Source organism: Aquarana catesbeiana, linkage group LG02 (genome assembly GCF_042186555.1).
Source record: "Aquarana catesbeiana isolate 2022-GZ linkage group LG02, ASM4218655v1, whole genome shotgun sequence".
Taxonomy (NCBI): Eukaryota; Metazoa; Chordata; class Amphibia; order Anura; family Ranidae; genus Aquarana; species Aquarana catesbeiana.
In genome coordinates, this window is record NC_133325.1 from 767,742,387 (window position 1) to 767,763,358 (window position 20,972).

Consider the following 20,972-nt stretch of genomic DNA (forward strand, 5'->3'; position numbering starts at 1 on the left):
TGGTGGTCAGTGAAAATGATATAAAGTAAATAAAAATTATTTAAAAAATAGGTAAAGCACAATCATGACCCCCGCACACGCTTTATATGAAAAGCTTTATGTAGGAGCACATGTATGTAAACAATAATGGCGCCACACATGTATGGTATCGTCGGAAACGTTGGAGTAAGAGCAATTCTAGGGCCATAATTTTGTAACACGCTGGACAGAGCTTTTTATTTTTTGTATTTTTACATGAGTTGTCAATCCGCCCCTGAGTACCACACCTATGCCTTGGGAACTCCTTTGAGGAAGAGCGTGGGCCAACCAGGCCCGAATTCCTAAAACGGTTAAGTCTAAGCCATTTCTGTCAGTCAGGCTACCTTGTAACAGTCTGGTCAATATTCCTATCGCACGTGTTCCTGGCAAATATGGCTCATAAAATGGTGGGTGCTGCAGCGAATACCAGTTGGGTCCAGGAAACATCAAGCAAGTGTACATATTCACCAGCACACCATGGATCGACAACTTCCGTCCAAAGGTTTCTTTTAATGAAAGCAATCGGAAAGATAGAAGAAGTCAAAGTTCAACTGTGTCAAGTTAACAGAGAACTATCGTCTCTTGAAATATCAAGCCAGGATAAAGATGCACAATCTGGTACACTGCGTAAAATTGACAGCGAGATATCAGCATACTCGGAAAGACAGAAGCAGGTCAAACGAGACAAATTGAGACTGGTTAATCAGAATTACCAGGAGGGCCGAGTTTACCCTTGGGTCACAGACGCCACACGCCTGAGAAGGAGGCTCCACGCATGTGGAGGCATAACACAAAAGTACAGTCAACCCCCAACATCGGAAAGTGACCGCCCCACCGAAAATCCATCGACTGACAGTGAAGCCAGTGGGTTTATTCTTACTAACAATCATTTTATATTTGAGGGGAGGGCATACACACAGATTCGGGGTACAGCCATGGGGAGCTCAGCAGCACCCTCATTCGCTAACTTGTTTGTGGGTTATCTTGAAGAGCACCATGTCTACCCATCCCCTCTATTCACCAAGCATGTAAAGAAATGGATGAGGTATATCGATGATATTTTTCTCATTGGGTCAGGTAGTGAGGATGACTTCACTGCGTTGGTTGACTTCCTGAATAGTATTTTCCCAGGAATAGTGTTCAATCCCGAGTTTTTGTACAATCGGATTTCATTTCTTGAGGTGCTTATCACCAATACCTATGGGACCATCGCTAAATCTCTGTACACCAAACCCACTGACAGAATCACACTGCTTCATTTCCAAAGTGCACATCTGCATAAGAACTTGCCCATTTCACAATTTGTAAGGGTTTTATGCATCTGTTCAGATGAAAATGACAAAAGGAAGCAACTTGAGATAATGTATTACAAGTTTTTGGAACGTGGTTACCCCACTTTTGTACTTGATCGTGCCCTTGACAAAGCCTTGTCTGGTCGCACCAGGACCCCTAGCCCTGTTGCTCATCCATTGTTCATTCACACATACAATCAGGAATCCGGTGCGATTAAACGAGCAGCAGAACGTAACTTGAACATTTTACAATCCGACAGGTCCTTAGGACCCACTATCATGATCAAACCCATGATAGCGTATAAACGTGGAAGGATACTGACCATTTGGTACAGGCAGATCCCAGACATAAATAGGGAAAAGTTCCACCTAAGATATCTCAGAAAACGGGTTGTTATAAATGTTATAACTGTAACGTGTGCAATTCACTTATTTGCGGCAAGCGTTTTTCACATCCGCATAGGGGTGACCAGCATCTGATACGAGAGTATTTTAATTGCAACACAGATTTTTGTGTATATTTTGAAATTGACATGTGGGAAAAACTGTTGGCCCGTTGAAAAATGATTTCAGAAGCAACATTAGGGTAGCCTTGGCCAAAACTGAAAAGGGCGAACAGGCTGCCCCTAACAAACCCGTAGCAATACACTTTGTGACATCTAAGCACCAAATCCATGAGCTACGTGGAATGGTGATCGAACACGTCAAGCTACCCAACAGGGGGGTGATTAGGCACGGTACAGTCTGGTGGTCTCAACACTTATCTATCTCTCACATGTTTCATTGACGACAGATATTCTCTTCTTCATTTTTATTGTTTTTCTTCCTTGGCATGTTTGACCATGATATACACGATGATGTGACACCTGTACAATTCCTACTGATGTCTAGTCTGGGCAGTGCTTTATGGGGTATGGTACATACCATGTATTATATCTATTTTTCTTTTCTTTTTTGTATTCTTTTCCTTTCTATTTCACACACCCTATGCTCACCTGTGATATTCACTTAGACCCCTTTCACACTGAGGCGTTTTTCAAGCGCTCTTGGGCTAAAAATAGCGCCTGTAAAGCGCCTGAAAAATGGCTCCCCTGCAGTCTCAGTGTGAAAGCCCGAGTGCTTATACGCTGGCAGGACGTTAAAAAAACTCCTGCAAGCAGCATCTTTGGAGCAGGATACACTAATCTGCAACCGCTCTTGCCCATTGAAATGAATGGTGCTTTGCGGGTCGTTTTAACCCTTTTTCGGCCACTAGTGGTGGGGGGTTAAAAGCGCCCCGCTAGCGGACGAAAACCTCCGCAAAAACTGCAGTAAAGCGCCCCTAAAAATAGTGGCATTTTACCATCAACGTCCACCCGCTCCAGTGTACTTGCAGCCTTAGGGTAGCCAATAGATCAAGAATATCTACATTTTTTCTGATACATTCTGATATTATTATTATTATACAGGATTTATATAGCGCCAACAGTTTACGTAGCGCTTTACAACTTGAACCGGTTCCCGACCGGCTAATGCAGATATACTGTAGCAGAATGGCTCTCCTGGGTGAAATCCTGTATATATGCGGCTTTGCCCAGGAGAGCCACTAGAGGGCACGCACGGGCTGCACAGCGGGGGACTCGATGCGCGTGGCCGGCGGGCGCGATCACCGCAGACCATGCGCGATCGCATGCACGAGAGTCAGCCCGGGGATTTGTGTGTGTAAACACACAAATCCCTGTGCTGTCAGATGAGAAAAGACAGATCATTCCTACAAAGTAGGGACAGGGATCTGTCATCTCTCCTAGTTAGTCCCATCCCCATACAGTTAGAATAAAGTGAGGGAACACACAGTTAACTCCTTGATCGCCCCCTAGTGTTAACCCCTTCCCTGCCAGTGACATTTACACAGTAATCAGTGCATATTTATAGCACTGATCGCTCTATAAATGTCAGTGGTCCCAAAAATGTGTCAAAAGTCTCTGATCTGTCCGTCGCAATGTCGCAATCCCGCTAAAAATCGCAGATCACCGCCATTACTAGTAAAAGAATTTTAAAAAATAAAAACGCCATAAAAATGCCATAAATCTTTCTGATAGTTTGTAGATGCTATAACTGTTGCGCAAACCAATCAATAAACGCTTTTTGCAATTTTTTTTTTTAATCAAAAATATGTAGCAGAATACATATTGTAAGAAAACACCCGGTTCTAGTGTCCGGGTAAGGGGTTACTGTGGCAACAGTGTTTAATTTGTGGTTGTCAAAGGATGCTGACTGTTTTTCCAAAAAGTAATAAATCTATTTATTAAATCATTAAAATACAATTCATCATCTTAGTGCAACAATCCTAGATTAAAACTATAGAAATAGAATAGACGGTTTAGGTCCGATAGAACCCAATTGCTGAATACATAATTTGATAACAAACTAGACAGAAAAACAAAACAATACAGGAGACAAAAAACAAATAACACACAACGAAGATCAACAACGAAGACGCTCATCCAAGATGAAGCTACGCTATAGGCAATAGTTTGCTTTTTGTATCTCCCGCCATCCCTCCAGCCATTGACGTAGCACTCGGAGCTGTGCTCATCACCAAAATCAGTCCTCTCTTCATGAAGTGGATATTATGATGCACTATCAACTCTGATCTAAGTCCATAGGATCAATCTTCAATGAAGCAGAGCAACAAATGGTAAAGTTCCTTACCTTCATTAACCAAAGTGTTTACTTCACATTTATTATTTCATTGTAAGTGACTCTTGCCAAACTATCTATGTGGACTGTCACAATAATTTGAACTTTGCCATATAACAACTTTAATTCATCAAATACCACTCTATGGGACTGGTTGCTATTTTGTGGACTCCTACTGTTCCCATTTAATTAATTAAGCCATCAGTCTCTCTTTGGCCATAGAATTAGGGATTATTCACTAGCAATAGGTAGTACCTTTTAACTCCTCTCCCCTCCATCCATCCCCACCAATCCTTATAGGATCTTTCTTGCTGCCAACGTTTTTTTCGGATCACATGGGACATTAAAATCCCACCAACAAATTATATTTAATACATCCAGTACTTCATTACCAGTTGACAATTAGCAAGATCCTTAAGCGTCCGGACGTTGATCTTCGTGTGTTATTTGTTTTTTGTCTCCTGTATTGTTTTGTTTTTCTGTCTAGTTTGTTATCAAATTATGTATTCAGCAATTGGGTTCTATCAGACCTAAACCGTCTATTCTATTTCTATAGTTTTAATCTAGGATTGTTGCACTAAGATGATGAATTGTATTTTAATGATTTAATAAATAGATTTATACTTTTTGGAAAAACAGTCAGCATTCTTTGACAACCACAAATTAAACACTGTTGCCACAGTAACCCCTTACCCGGACACTAGAACCGGGTGTTTTCTTTCTTTTTTTTATATATGCAGTTTATGGTTACAGCAACAGTTAATATGCTTAATTACTATCAGTTGGTCACTTAAATTATTTGACCACCCTTAGGTGTTACTTCTTCCAATTCCCCTTTTCCTTTAGTTTAGCTCAGAATACATATTGGCCTAAACTGATGAAGAAATGTGTTTTTTTTTTTTTTTTTTTTTAAATGGGGGATATTTATTATAGCAAAAATGTTTTTGTTTATAGCGCAAAAAATAAAAAACGCAGAGGTGATCAAATACCGCCAAAAGAAAGCTCTATTTGTGGGAAAGAAAAGACGCAAATTTTGTTTAGGTACAGCATTGCATGACTGCGCAATTGTCAGTTAAATCAATGCAGTGCCAAATTGTAAAAAGTGCTCTGGTCAGGAAGGGGGTAAAATCTTCCGGGGCTGAAGTGGCTAAGAGCTGAATTTGACAATTCGTCTACCATTGGCTTGCACATTAAACTATTTCCAATTTGGTACAACCTTAAGCTTACCCCATGGTATGAGCGTAGAGTGCTTCACATAGGAGCTAGTCTCTTGGGTTTCTCTTTTTTTGGCCGCATGTTTATTTTTTTTATTTTTAGTTTACTCGTGTTCCTTTTTTTATAAAAAAAAAAAAGAAGAAAAAAAAGCACTTATCTTTGTGATGTGATCTTTCATTAAAATAAACCTTTTAACGGAAGTTGTCAATCCATGGTGTGCTGGCGAATATGTACACAGGCTACCTTGTAAACCTGATACCCTTGCTGGGCATTAAGTTCAATGTGCAGTGGATACGCAGGTTCTACCTGGATGTGGAGATCCCAAAGCACTGCCTAGGCTGTCCAAGCTACAGAGAATTGTTATAAAGCAGGTAGCCAAAGAGTATGGCTACCTATATCCATATGCACCCGCTCGTTTGGAAAAGGAGATTCAGGAAAGGAGAATGCAATGGATTGATGCTGCCATTCGGGATTACTTAGGTATTCCTCTTTGTGGTGAATTAAAGAAGATGTCCCCACGTCATGCTGAGAAGTATGCAAACATCCTACAGACCTGGAATTATGGTCTCCACATCTATTTTGACTGTGTGATCATTCGTCGGCCTAACCAAAAGGATATACAGCACTATATCACTACGAGTGGCTCAAGTAGAAAACCTTTGCAATTGCCTGACCCTAGATATTACTGGTGATCAGGGATTTTTTTCTCAAACAATAGGTGCTGGAACTTAACCACGGCCCCACAAAACCCCTCCCCCTAAACACACCCTCCAAATCACATAAAATAGTGGGCGTGTTCAGTCAAATTTCACGAAAACAGTAGGAGGGTCTTAAAGAGGCATTAAACCAGGATTGCATTACATACAGAGTGCAGAGCTGTCACATATAAACACAGAAACCAGACTTCTGTGTTTACAAGTGATTGTGGTGAGCAGGCACCAAAGGGTCTGAGCCAGAGGTGGTGGAACTGAGTTCCACCAAGTTCCCCCTGAAAAAAAGCCCTGCTGGTGATACGTCATGACTGAGTACCGTTTATTCTTTAACAAATGTGGATTACAATAATGAGATTACTGTGGTTGTGTTGACTCTATCGGGAGTTGCTCCACCCTTGAAGAAAATGATTAATGCAAGGACATTCCTGTCTGTGTTGTTCTGCTGGACTGTGCTCCTGAATCCCAGCAGTTACAGGGAATGCCCTAGCGGAGTCATGCTGGCTTGTGCCTGAAGTAGTCGGCGTGCCTTCCTCTGAAAAGTGATATGCTGATCTGATGTTGTGAAATTTCAGCATGCTTGTTTCTTCAGTAGTGAGGAAGCTGGATCTCTGTTCCCGGCTGTGTTGAGGGCAGCCTGAGATCACTTAACGTGCAAGGGGACTTTGTTAACCAGAAAGATGGACAGTTCTTCAAGCAGTACAGTCCCTTGCATGCTGACGTGGCAAAAGAGTTGTCTATGAATAGCCATGCCAGTTGTCCCTGTGAAGAAGGGAAACTGCTGGGAAAAGCTGTTGGCATGTGGCATGTTGTTGCACCTCAAGTGAACTGACCATTGGACTCTGGGGCTCCAAGGACAGGGAGGTAGTTAGGTAGAATGTGCTGTGGCAAAAGAAGGGCAAGTTCTCACCTTGAAATTCAGATTACTGGACTGGAGAGTCACATAAGGACTGTTTTTGATGTGCTGGCCACTAGCTGGTGTGAGAGTGACAGCCTGAGTCCTAAGATCGGCTTTGCTAAAGTTCTTGAATAGGTTGCTAAGGTTAATATTTCATAGAATTGTTTTGGAAAAGGGGTGGCACCCTCAAACGGTGGGGCCCATTTTCAACTGTAGATATGTCTAGATATAGTCGTTGCTAAAGTATATATGTAAATTGAGATATACCACTGTGTTCATTTTTTTTTGCACTACTTGTTGCTCTCGGCTGAGAGTGAACAAACTTCACTTATATACATATTGCACTTTATTGCTGTAGGAATAGGATGTGTTTCTATATTGTATATATTTTTTTCTCTTTCAGGTGTTCCAGCACCCAGCAAATTCTCCTTGGCTAAGGAGAGACAATATCCTTGTTCTGTATACAAATGCTACCTTTTCTATTTCCCATTATGTATATATTAGATAGATAGTTAGGATATAAGGCTACTGTTATTGCATTTTTCCCTCATTTGTTTGGGTGGTCCACCACACATAAAACTGTAAATACTATCTTATATGTATTGCCCTTGTGTGAAATGCAACTTGCCATTGTACATAAGTTATGGTTACTTGTGTGTGTGTGTGTGGTACGCCACATTAATTTGTTATTATAGTTCCTCCTTTCCCTGTTATACTTTCCCATCCAAGTTTTTCCAGGACATTCATTCTCAGGCTTCAGAATTTTAATTTTTTTTTTCTGAGACGTAGTTTCCCTTTGCAGGGGGAGGATGTAGCACCTCGATAGTAGGCAGGTTTGTTGCCTGTGGCATCAGAATGACAAAAGCATAGTGAATTCAGATTAGGAGTGGATGGGTTGTCTCAGCCAATTGGCAGTGATTTCTTTGTTCCCTTGGCCTGCTGGGAGAGCCTATTTATACGGCAGGAGTCAGGTGATCGGGGTTTTGTGCCAACTTGATGGCTGTCTGGGTGGACGTGTGTTACAAGGCTCCGGGTTGCTAGGCCAGAAGCCTGAGGCCTATCCCAGGAGCATCTGGCTGCTAGGCAGTTTAAGGCCTATCTACGTTTGAGAGAAGCAGCACAGGGTTTGGGCTTCTGTCTGGAAACTCAACCAAATTGCAGAGTTTCCACCGGACAGGGAACTGGATTGTTGCCAGCGGTGAGGGGGAAACAGTTGCCATAAGAGATGACCGCTCTTTTCGCCAGGGGCAAATGATGATCAAGGCCAGAGGTAAAGGGAGGAATAGTCGCCAGCAAGGAACAACCATTGCTCTTATCAGAGGCCAGTGTATGGGAGGCTGAAGAAGTACCAGAGCAGTCTTTTCACCAGCCAGGAATGGTGGAGAAGTGGGAAAGATTCAGCAAAGTGTCAAGCCAGGGACCCAGCGGGTTAGCGGGGGTGACGCTTGAGGCATATATAGCGGGTTAGCTGTGGAAGAGCTCAGGGAATCCAGTGATGACTGGGATCTTGAAGTCTAATGAGAGACTGGGAGCTCAGTGAGTGAAGATCTACAGTAGGATACTGTGAGATGTAAGAGAAGATCTATAATGGGTTACTGTGAGTTACGTTTACAGATCTCTATTGACTGTTGAAAGTTCAGTTGCCATAGGAGACAGCAGTTCTACAAATACAGTTGCTGCATCCAGCTTAAAGGCCCTCTACCTGTATAGCTGTCTGCCTATGTCTCAGAGTCTGCCAATTACTATTGCATCTGCCTAAGGGTGTCCTGGCCCTAACCCTCTCTCCCCCAGTTCTGTTAAGAGACAATAAATCTCTTTTTCTTGCATTCAAAAAGTGACTGGTGCCCAATCATTCTATCTTGCATTACACCCCCATGCCTAATAACCCATACTACAAGGAAGGATGTAAGCTCTCCCTAACTCTGGAGGTCACCATCAGGCCTCTGTGGGTTGGGGACACCGCTACATATCTATGGCCAGCTTAAACAAGGCCTTTAATGATCCAGCCCACATGCATCCATCCAAAACTAAAGAGCCAATTCTGGGTGGAATTTTCCTTCTTAAATGTGATGTATAGGTGCACAAATGAGACAATAAATGAAGCCAATGATGCAGTGTGATTTATTTCTGAAAGCAACAAAAAAATTGTAGAGATAGAAACAGACACTGCTGAATACCAGGAAACAGAAAAAATCAGACAGAACGGGCGTGCAATGAATGTGGACAGAATCAGCAGTGAGTGACCTGGAACTTCTTACTCCACGATTACCACTGAAAAACAGGAAAATAAAATTAATCGTCAGATTTACAACAACTAACCTTCCTCATGAAATACAGTCAAAGCAAGTACACCACATAGAAACTGTTGCCTTTATTTTAAAAAATAAAATTGGCATGATGTTTTTTTTTTTTAGCCATATTTCTCTTGGGGGTCACAAAAGTGCACTTACATTTGTCCTCCTTTGACCCAGAGTCAGCTGGTGGGGCTATGCCTGCTGTTAGCTGACGTCACAGAGCCACTCTAGGCAGGCTCTGGTAGGATCCTGACAATAATGTTGGGATCCACCCACCTGCCTGATTGACAACTGGCTCTGGCTCTCAGTGCATGGCTGAGCCAGCTGCACCCACCCCATCCCCTGCCCGGCGCTCTAGTGAGCACTGGAGGGGCAGAGCGGTGACTGACAGTCACTGCTCTCCACTCTGAGAAGGCTGAGAACTGAGCAATCAGCGGTCATGTGATTGCTCAGTTCTCAGGCTTAGAGCCGGTGGGGTACAGCTGCAGCATCACAATAAGGTGAGGTGAGAATGTTTGTTGATTTTTTTTTAAGCAGAGTAAACATCTCCTTTAGGAAGTATGTAGGTAGAACCTGTCTTATTTAAACCTCAAACATCTAGAGTCTGCTGTTCTCTTTGCTCTTGATGTGTTTGGTTTCATCATCCCAAGATCAATAAGCCCCAACTGTGAAGCATGGCGGTGAAAATGTTATGGTTTGAGGTTGCTTTGCTACTTCAGGGCCTGGACAGCTCACAATCAGCTATGAATTCTGCATCATATCAAAGTGTGCTTCATGAGAATGTGAGGTCGCCTGTTCCAAGAAGTTGAATTTGAACTGGAAATGGATCTTTCAACACGATAATGATCCAAGGCACACTAGCATCTACACCAAGGAACAGTTCAAAAAGAAAATATAGATGGTTATGGACTGCCCGAGTCAAAGCCCAGAGTGGGTTCCCATTGTAACTATGTTGAGGGATTTTGAAATGGCAGCTCATGCAAGGAAACCCACAAAGAAGGAATTCTGCATTGAGAAGTGGTCAAACTTTTAAGTAGACAGAGACTGGTTGGCAGTTAAAAAAAAGTCTACAAGAAAGCATTTCTGTTACGGTGGACAATATTAGCTTCTGAGCCAGGGATGTAAATGATTGAAAAGGCAAATTTTGTTTTGTGTTCGTATTCAAGTATAAATGTGTATAAAGGTAGGCAATGGTTTGAGATTTAATGTTTGGCTGTTCAAATATGTTGAAAGTCTACAATTCGCATGGGATGTACTTAATTTTCCACATGGCTATATCCTCTTCATAATATACACTATAAGACCAAAAGTTTGTGGACATTTGGCTCTTTTGGCAATCCCATTCCAGAACTATGGGTATTAATATGCTCCCCATACCCCAGTTTAATTCTTCTGGGAAGACATTCCACAAGATTTTGGAGATTTTCAATTTGTATGCAATCAGGCAGGCCCTTGCACTACATGGTTTTGGTAAATCTGAAGACAAAAATCTGCAGAAAATCTAATGGTGTGTATGGGGCTTTAAGGCCCGTACACACGGTCAGAAAATCGGAAGATACATTTTGTCGTTAGTATGCTGCTTTTGACAGCCGATTACGAATTTTCGGCAGGCAAAAACTGGATGTGCAGGCTTGAAAATATTTCTCTGATGTGACCACATCGTCCGATTTTCTTTTCATTAGTAAGGTTTTCTGACAAAAAAAAAATCTGAAGAGCAAGACTAGGCATGCTCAGAAATGAAAGAACACATACAAAACAATTCAACACATTACGTCACTTCTGACGTTGAATTCTGTCATCAGAAAATGTTCTGATGGTGAGTACCCTCTTCACTTTCGATTTGAGACTAGCATCAAACAAAAAACTGACCAAAAATTAGTCCAATAATCTGACCGTGTGTCACACCTTATCTTTATGGAGCTGAATTTGTACACAGAGGCACAGTCATGAAAGAGAAAAAGGGCTTCCCCAAATGTTTTGACCAAAAATTTGGAAACACACAATTGTCTAAAATGTGTTTCTACTGTAGCAAACTCTCACACATGTACACACCTTATGAACCAGAGCACATTTTTGCTTTAACACTGGGTCCCAATGGTGGGATGAATCAGGGTGTACTTCCCATCTTTATGTTATTATAACCTTTATTGGATGTATGATAGTGATGTGGTTTAAGTACAGCTGCCCTTCGGTCTGTGACTACATTACCATTTGTGATGTCTGGGTAGAAGCACCGTGCGGCATGGGGGTCACTGGAGTCGAAGCAACAGCCCCTCTCGTAACATTGCTCCATGTCAATGCCGGGGTAGCCACAGTCCTTTCTCTGTTTGGGCAGGATGGCGCACTGCATGGTCTCTGTTACAGAAGATATACAATGTAAAGCGGTATAACTTGTATACATGAACTTCAATAAACACTGTTTGAGCACCCAATTCCATCCATTATGATAATATAAAAATGGATTGAATGGGGACCTGCACTTTGCACATAGACCTTGTACTTTGATTTTTTTTTTTTTTTTTTTTGATAAAGCACAGTTAGAACTTTTTTTTTCTGTCTGGGGCCCCTTTGGGAAGATTACTCCTCAATTCCTATGCCTGTGACATCCAGTCAGACAGCGATACACAGGGTCTCACTGAATAAGAAAGTAAATGAGGGTCTGGCAGATAGTATTTTCAAATAGAGAAAGAACAAGAATGATAGCCGCCATAGTTCTCTTAGGAAAGATTTACTTTAAGGTGGCTCTTCACCCTCTCAACGCTCTTCCCTCCTCTCCTCTTATCCTTAAATAGTGCTGTCTCTTTTGGGCCTGGGCAAATGACGTACACTGTGTGCCCCTTGCCCCCTGGGATATGCACGTCAGGATGTGGTAAGCCGGCTGGCTGAACCTAGAAAAGCTGGCGCCCATCGATGACGTCCAACCTGAACATGGCGACATGGGACCAAGCAGAGACAAAACAGAAGAGGATCTGCTGCATTCCATTGTTAGCCCTGAGCGCCGGCCTCCGGGACCGACCTGTTTGCGAGTGCGGCCGAAAGTGGCCGAGTGCGGGCGAAAGTGGCCGAGTGCCGCAGGTCCCGCCTTCTGGAGCCTGCAGCGCCAATGTCAGGACCGCGGGACGTGTGACGTGACGTCCATCTTAGCCTGCAGGTTCCAGAAGGTGGGAACGCTACATCCCCGCTCGGGCGGGCGGCTCTCCTCTCCCCCTCGGCTCGGTTTCTCTCTGACGGTGACGAGTGACTGGCTGACTGCCTGCTGTGACCGCACACCACGGCTGAGCTGAGGTAGGTCAGACCCACAGTGTATGTATGTATGCAATTGTCAGTGTATGTAGGTCAGGCAGGTCAGTGGTCAGTGTATGTAGGTCAGTGTATGTAGGTCAGGCAGGTCAGTGGTAAGTGTATGTAGGTCAGGCAGGTCAATGGTCAGTGTATGTAGGTCAGGCAGGTCAGTGTATGTAGGTCAGGCAGGTCAGTGGTCAGTGTATGTAGGTCAGGCAGGTCAGTGTATGTAGGTCAGGCAGGTCAGTGGTCAGTGTATGTAGGTCAGTGTATGTAGGCCAGGCAGGTCAGTGGTCAGTGTATGTAGGTCAGGCAGGTCAGTGGTCAGTGTATGTAGGTCAGTGTATGTAGGTCAGGCAGGTCAGTGGTAAGTGTATGTAGGTCAGGCAGGTCAATGGTCAGTGTATGTAGGTCAGGCAGGTCAGTGTATGTAGGTCAGGCAGGTCAGTGGTCAGTGTATGTAGGTCAGGCAGGTCAGTGTATGTAGGTCAGTGGTCAGTGTATGTAGGTCAGTGTATGTAGGCCAGGCAGGTCAGTGGTCAGTGTATTTAGGTCAGGCAGGTCAGTGTATGTAGGTCAGTGTATGTAGGTCAGACAGGTGAGTGTAATGGTCAGTGTCAGGCAGGTGTGTTTACTGGTCAGCATTGATGGGCACTGGTAAGTGACACAACCCCACCACCCAGCCCCCCAAAAAAATCTGCGTCACCCCCCCACCACCCCCCTTCGGGCTGAAGCCCCTGGTCTTTTTGCCACCTAGCAACGCCCCTGGTGATACCTAGTGAGCTGAGTCAATCCATTGCTTCCTGTAGGTCTATGATACTCCAACAATGAGCTCTCCCTGCCCTCCCAACTCTGGTCCACTTGGGTGATTTGGATGTCCTTGCCCACCTTGTGTGTGTTCCAGCTTCTCCTGTCACATTCTCATAGTGGTTGCCACCCTTAGTCCTTAACCACTTGCCGACTGCCTATCTGGGAAAATACATAATTTGTTTGATGTTAAATATGGCTATTATTATGGCTGCAGCTAGATGCCAAAACCCTAGTATTTTCTTTTCCCTCAAGCCCTGGACTTTCAGATAAAAGTGATCCCTGCAGTGGATTCGCTGCAGGATCACTTTTAGAAGTGCCCCCCCTCCTGTTGCTTCCCGATGGTTCCTGGGCTTGTGTTACTGATCGCTGAGCCAGGGGAATCCATCCAGCGGCGGTGATAGCTTACCATAGAAATAAGCGATGGCAAGATGGCCGCTGCTCATCTCTATGCCTTTGGAGGACTGGAGCAACGTCATGACCTTACTTCTAACACTCAGGCAATGTAAACATTTTTTTTTTTTTACTTAAAGCAAAAGATAAAATTTTTTTTTTTTTTGATCATTTGCTTTTAAAGGCAGAGGAGAGATTTGCGGTCTTATTGAGGATCTGTCATGCTGTATTGCTATCGCAAGGGATGCTTACATTTATTGCGATAAAAGTAAAAGTGCTAAAAAAAAAAGAAAAAAAAAAAAGAAAAGTTTAAAATGAAAAAAGTAGAATAAGATAAATTCTAATAATAACATTTTTTTCAAAGCGCCCCCGTCCCCATGTGCTCGCGGGCAGTGGTGAACGCATATGTAGGTCACGCCCACATATGTAAACGGTATTCAAACCACACATGTGAAATATCACCACGAACCTCAGAATAAGAGCAATTATTCTAGCACCCTACCTCCGCTGTAACTCTAAACTAGTAATCTGTAGAAATTTTTAAAGCGTCACCTATAGAGACTTTTAAGTATCGTAGTTTGGCACTATTCCACGAGCGTGCAATTTTAAAGCATGACATGTTAGGTATACATTTACTAGACGTAACATAATCTTTTATATTATACAAAAAAATTGGGGTATATATCAGGTTTTGTTTTCTTTTAATTCATTAAAGTGTGTTTTCTCAACAACAAAAAAAATGTGCAAAAACCATGCGACATAAAATATTGCAACATTTTATTCTCTAGAAACTCTCAGAAAAATATACACAAATATACAATGTTTGTAAGTAAGTTTCTAGCAAAACATACTTATTTAAACTTGTGAAGTATGGGCACCCTGAACAGTCTGTGGCTATGCAGCTCCATACACAACAAATTGCAATGCTCTGTGTGTTCTGACACTTTTTTATCAGAGTATGTTCACTTGCTGCACAATATCCAAATATATCCCACCTACATGATAATCAATGTTATTCACTTTACCTGTTAGTGGTCATATCGTTATGGCTGATATATATAATTTTTTTGTTTCCTCCTAAACCATTGCTTTATCTGGAACTTGAATTCATTCTTTTTTTTTTTCTCCTCAACAATAACACTAAGAAGATGATCATCTGTTTCCCTATGCCCAGGCCCTGAGGGTATTTGCAACAGCTCTGTCAGAATGGAGTGAGAGGGGCAAGAGTTAATATGAGTGGTGGGCTAGTAGAAGGTTGTGTCAATTTGCCCTAATTGAGTGAACAAAAACTCTATGAAGATGAACTACAAGGAAAAATAACAGACACTAATTAATGAAGCTTTCTATTCATCTGTATGCATCAATGAATGTATTATGTAAATACAAGCAGTTGAATTTCACTTGGTATCAGCTTCTTGTAGTAACCTGCACAGCAGTTCTCCAACTGGGAGAAGCAGTACAAGGAGCCAATCAGTTTTGCTGCAGTCTGGGCTGCTAACGGGGTGTATTGGCAGTACTCCTGTTCCATCTCTGAGCCATATCGGGTCAGCAGGGGCTGCCTGTGGGTTTCCCCAATGCAGCATCCATAGCTCAGGTTGAGGATTCCTGGCTGCTGGGTTGGGCCTCAAGCCGACGTCCCCTTCCATAGGCACCAGGTGGGACAATGGAGGCTGCAGAGCTTTTGCTTAGGTTGGGTGGCCAGGCATGGTGCCTGGGGCTGAGCGCACAAAGCTACTGTGGTGATTGCAGGAGGAGCTGGGGGAGTTCAGGCAGACAAACGGAGATCCAAGTCACAGTCAAGACTCATCCGAAGGAAATGTTAGGGGGGCCTTGTCAAGTAGGATGCATGGAGCCAACTGATTTCTAATGGCGTTCCTGGCTACAGTGCTCATGTTCTAACAAGGGGCACACTGATATTAGGAGAGAGTAGAGTCGGGCAGTTGCTCCTTCTTTCACTGTCCAATCACTGCCTTGGGGGAGGGACAGGACTTGTAAGTGTTTCTAAATTTCAGAACATAAATATGAGGTCTCATTCCCTACCAGACAGGGATGTGTCGCATGGCAGGGCTGTTTAAAACTTAGGATATCAATTGGATGCTGTATACTGTACCTGCTTGAATTACTGGCTGGTAACACCACACCACTTGGGGAAAGCTGTCATCAAAGCAGCATCCTCTGTCTGTGCAGCCCTTCTTTGAGATGCCGGAGTACCCACAACTAACTCTGGCTCTGGGCCCCGATGGATTACACTTGGTGGCTGCATAATACAAATAAGAGAATCAGTACATGAGTCAACAGTCTTCAACATACGAGGGCAATATACAGTATCAAGTGGTCAACACAATTGGGTACCTATCTAGTGCCAATCAGGTCTCTCTGATTTGCCATTGTTTTATTATACTGAAGCAATCTAGTTCCCACCAATTGAATCATTTATAGGGACTACTGTATCTCCCTTTAGGAACCAAATCCCTCTATCCCTCCCTTCTCAATTCATGTATAGACTGATTTTTAAAAATGTTGCCACCAGAAGTGTTACAATTCACTAAATCTTTCATCCCACCTCTATAATATAGTGAGACCTGAAGAAGAACAAAATGGATGGAGGGTCTGGATGATTAATGAGGGAAACAGGTCATAGAAGGGTTAAAATGTGAATTTAGTGTGGAGGGGAGTAGGTCTTACCAGATTGGTGGTTGAAGGTCAGAGGGCAGGGTGTAGATTTTACTAGATTGATTGTTGAAGGTCAGATGGGCAGGGTGCAGGTCTTACCAGATTAATGGTTGAATATCAGATGGGCAGGGTGTGGGTCTTACCAGATTAATGGTTGAATATCAGATGGGCAGGGTGCGTGTCTTACCAGATAAATGGTTGAAGATCAGATGGGCAGGGTGCGGGTCTTACCAGATTAATGGTTGAATATCAGATGGGCAGGGTGCAGGTCTTACCAGATTAATGGTTGAAGATCAGATGGGCAGGGTGTGGGTCTTACTAGATTAATGGTTGAAGATCAGATGGGCAGGGTGTGGGTCTTACCAGATTAATGGTTGAAGATCAGATGGCAGGGTGTGGGTCTTACTAGATTAATGGTGAAGATCCGATGGGCAGGGTGTGGGTCTTACCAGATTAATGGTTGAAGATCAGATGGCAGAGGAAGCAAACGTGTCAGCATGTTACTCACCTTCAAATTTCCATGGATTGAAGCACCAGATGCTGTCCATCACTGAACTGTCATAGCAACAACCCTTCTTCACACATTGCTCCTCAGTGATCATGGCGTTGCCACATTTGTCCTCTTGACTTGGGTTGGACTCTGCACTTATCTGTTTAAAAGTGGAGCAGAGACAGAAGTGAACCAGAAGTGTTTACATCACAAAATACTTTTTACAGTATATCTAGCCCCAAAACTTTTTTGTTTGCCTTAATTTTGGAAAGGGTGTTCATCTAGTGGTCATAAGGCCATATTCACCTGAAATACCTCAAATCAAGAAAATACTGCATTATGGCCACTAGCCGTAACTGACAATCATAAGAAACACACATATCACACATCACGGGGATTATTCACAATGGTTGTGTGAATGCTGATCATTTGCACAGCAGTATATAAACCCATAAGTGTTTTTATAAATATAGAAATATACTCACTTGTGAATATTTCTATAATACTGTTGTAGACCATACACTGATTAGTTCATAGCCCCGAAGAAGCCCTTGAAACGCCCCGAAACGCATTGGCTTTTACTATAATCTTATTCTGGATTTTTTAGGTGCAGCACGGCTTCCACTCTCTATCTTGGCTTGACACATGGCAGTTTCAAAGTCTAAGCTAAGAGCATTGCTAATATGCTAGTTAGCCTTCTTTTAACCCCTTAGCGCCGGCGCCTCCCAACGCTGTATAATAATAATTATAATAATAATGACTGTGTTGATGGGGGCATGCCTCCCGCTTCTCTGTATTGTATTCTGCCAGTGGGGGGGTGCAGGGAGCTTTCCCGGCTGGCAGAATACAGTGGTTGCTGCTAGCGGATATAGCCGCTGGCAGTAACTGTATGTTGAAAAATTCAATAGGCTAGTTTTACCCAAGAAAAGAAAACTGTCTGGTGTTTTGAGAGTCCCTCGCATCACATCCCTGGGTTCAAAATGTATAGGATAAACAGAGATGGAATTTTACAGGTGCCAACACACATATATAAGAATATACATTTTATTATCAACATTAAAATTGCAGACATTTCACATAAAACCAACAGAGATTATTCACACGGCGTTTACAGTGATGATGCAGTAAATTCATCTCTACATGTTTCGCCAGACTATGGCTTCTTCAGGAGACTTTGCAAAAGAAGCCAAAGTTTGTAACAGCCGTATGGATAATCTGTCTACAATTTTAATGTTGATAATAAAAGTTATATTTTTTATATACCTACGTGTGTTGGCATCTTTAGAATCCCATCACTGTTAATCTTATACATAGTTGTACAACTTTGGCACAATCAGCCTTCCCATACGTGGTTCGAATCTTGTCGGTTCCTGCCATCTATGGCCAGCTTAAGTTAACCTTTTCACAAGAAAATTTAAAGTTGACAAACACCGTACGCCCTACTCTCCCCCCCCCCCCCCCCCCCCCCGTCTCCCGAAATCCAGGATCTGTCTGCGAGAATTTATTTAGCCAACTTTGGAAAAAGGTGCAAGTGATTTTTTTTGGTGTGTTTTTGGCCCCATATACTTTACAGGGTGTACATGAAAAATGCTTAAAAAACGCATGAAAAATATGCATAAATATATATAAACAAATTCATAAAAATGCATGAAAACCATATAAAAAGCATAGCAAATGCATGAAAACCACATAAAAATGCCTCACAAAAGTATTACGGTCGATGAAAATGCATAAAATATGCATAAAAACCACATGAAAAATGCATGCAAAACCGCAAAAAAATGCACAAAAAAACATAACAAATTCTTAAAAAATGTATTAAAACACATGAAAATTGCATGGCAACTACATCAAAAACATGAAAATGCAATTAAAACAAGAACACAAAAAAAAAATGAAAATGCAGAAGACAAGTGTGAACCTAACCTTAAAGTAATACTAAATGCTAATTTTTTATTTATTTTTTCTTAAAATATAAAATATTTTATACTATCCTACTCTGTGCAATGATATTGCACAGACATGTTGCCCACCTCCACTTCAGGCAGTCCTCCGCCAGTGCTGCCCACTCCTCCCTCCATTGGGTGCCTCTTTAGCAAGCCAGGTGCTAAGGAGGCACCTGTGCATGTGTGCTCCTGAGCCGAGCTGTGTGTGTCCATAGACATATAGTGATTACTCCATCCTCACAGGAGTTTGACCGATAGTAGCAGGAGCCTATGGCTCCCACTGTCCTCAGTGTCTACTGTGAGAGCAGGAGGTGGGGGGAGCGGTGCTGCAGCTGAGACAGCACTGGAGCAGTGACAGGGGCCAGGTAAGTGTTTAGGGATTAAGGTGCGTAGGATAGGTAGTAGGGAGTTTGTTTTTTTACCTTATTGCAGAGAAGTTATTAAGGTAAAAACCTTTAGACTTTAGTACTAATTTAATCCCCCATTTACACCTCTTGCATGCATTGAAAGTCGCTCAACAACGCATGACAACAGTTTACTATCTTTTTTTTAATTGAGCCCATTTACACTTGTGTGTTTCTCTTCCGTACATCATGGAAAAAAATTACAGTTGCTTTTTTTGAAGCGACAATGTGTATTTTTAGCCTCATAGACTTCAGTGGGAACACAAGAAAAATGCATCGAAAACACATAAAAAATGTATAAAAAATGCATTATAAAATCACACAAAAAATGCATAAAAATGCAGACGCACAAGTGTGAAATTAGTTTTATCAATATATTTGTTTATCTATCTATCATAATTTCCATGATCAATAATGTTTGTTGTTATGTCTGTAGCATTGGTGCCATCTCTCTCTGTCACTATTTGACTGCCAACTTTTATCCATCTATATAACCAGAGTTTTTGAGTACATGATTTAGAATAGAGGTCTCCAATCGGCAGCCCGGGAACCGAATGTGGCTCTTTGTTTGCCTTTATGCAGCCCTTGGGGCACTATTCCTCCCACTGATACCAACAATGGGGCACTATTCCTCCCATTGACACCAATGATGGGGCACTATTTCTCCCACTGACACCAACAATGGGGCACTATTCCTTCCATTTACATCAATGATGGGGCACTATTACTCCCACTGATACCAGCAATAGGGCACTATTCCTCCGATTGACACCAATGATGGGGCACTATTTCTCCCACTGACACCAACAATGGGGCACTATTCCTCCCACTGATACCAACAATGGGGCACTATTCCTCCCATTGACACAGACAATAGGGCACTATTCCTTCCATTTACACAAATGATGGGACACTATTACTCCCACTGATACCAACAATAGGGCACTATTCCTCCCATTGACACCAATGATGGGGCACTATTTCTCCCACTGACACCAACAATGGGGCACTATTCCTCCCACTGAAACCAACAATGGGGCACTATTCCTCCCATTGACACAGACAATAGGGAACTATTCCTCCCACTGACACCAATGTTGGGGGACCATTCCTTCCCATGATACTAATGTTGGGGCAATATCCCACCTCCAAAACCAATGATGGGGCACTATACCTAACACTGACCCCAACAATGGGGCACTTTTCTTCCCCCTGACACCAATGATGGGACACGATCCTTCTCATGATACCAACAATGGAGCAATATCCACCCCCCTCCAATAATACCAATGATGGGGCACTGTTTACTCCCATTAACACCCGGGCATTTTCTACTCACACTGGACACAGTCTGCCCCCCCTAAAGTTTGAAGGACAGTAAACTGGCCCTTTGTTTAGAAAGTAAGTAGACCCCTGATTTACAACATAATTTTGCTGATATTACCTTATAATAATATGATCTTAGCAAGAAACAGTCCAGTGATTTGCTAAATTTCCCATATTATGAAGATTCCTATTCTAGGGACACTTACAGTTCACAGGTAGGTACGCCTCACTCCCTATGAAGAGGGCAGCCACCAACAAATAGAGGGCGTAGCGTTCCATCGCTGTTCTCCTGTGCAGCCAAGTAGAAGTGTGCTGCTCTCCTTGCAGACAAAGTTTTGTATCAAAGTTTTGTTTGCTCAATTGGCATTTATAACCTCTTTTTTTTTTTTTTTTTTTGGTTTATTTGATTAATTTACACAAAGCTGACATACAGCAGCTGTGTAGAGGAAACTGTATGTACTATTGCACTGCTATGTACTATTGCAGTCCATTATCCCTTCAATTGCTCCCCACAGTCATTCATGCACACATTGGTACAACCAAAT

At 42.6% G+C, this 20,972-nt stretch overlaps 1 pseudogene; it reads right to left on the minus strand.

Moving 5' to 3' along the window:
- Nucleotides 1–20,721, minus strand: part of LOC141129319 (uncharacterized) — an 86,956-nt pseudogene extending 66,235 nt beyond the window's left edge.
- Between the last annotated feature and the right edge of the window lie 251 nt (nt 20,722–20,972).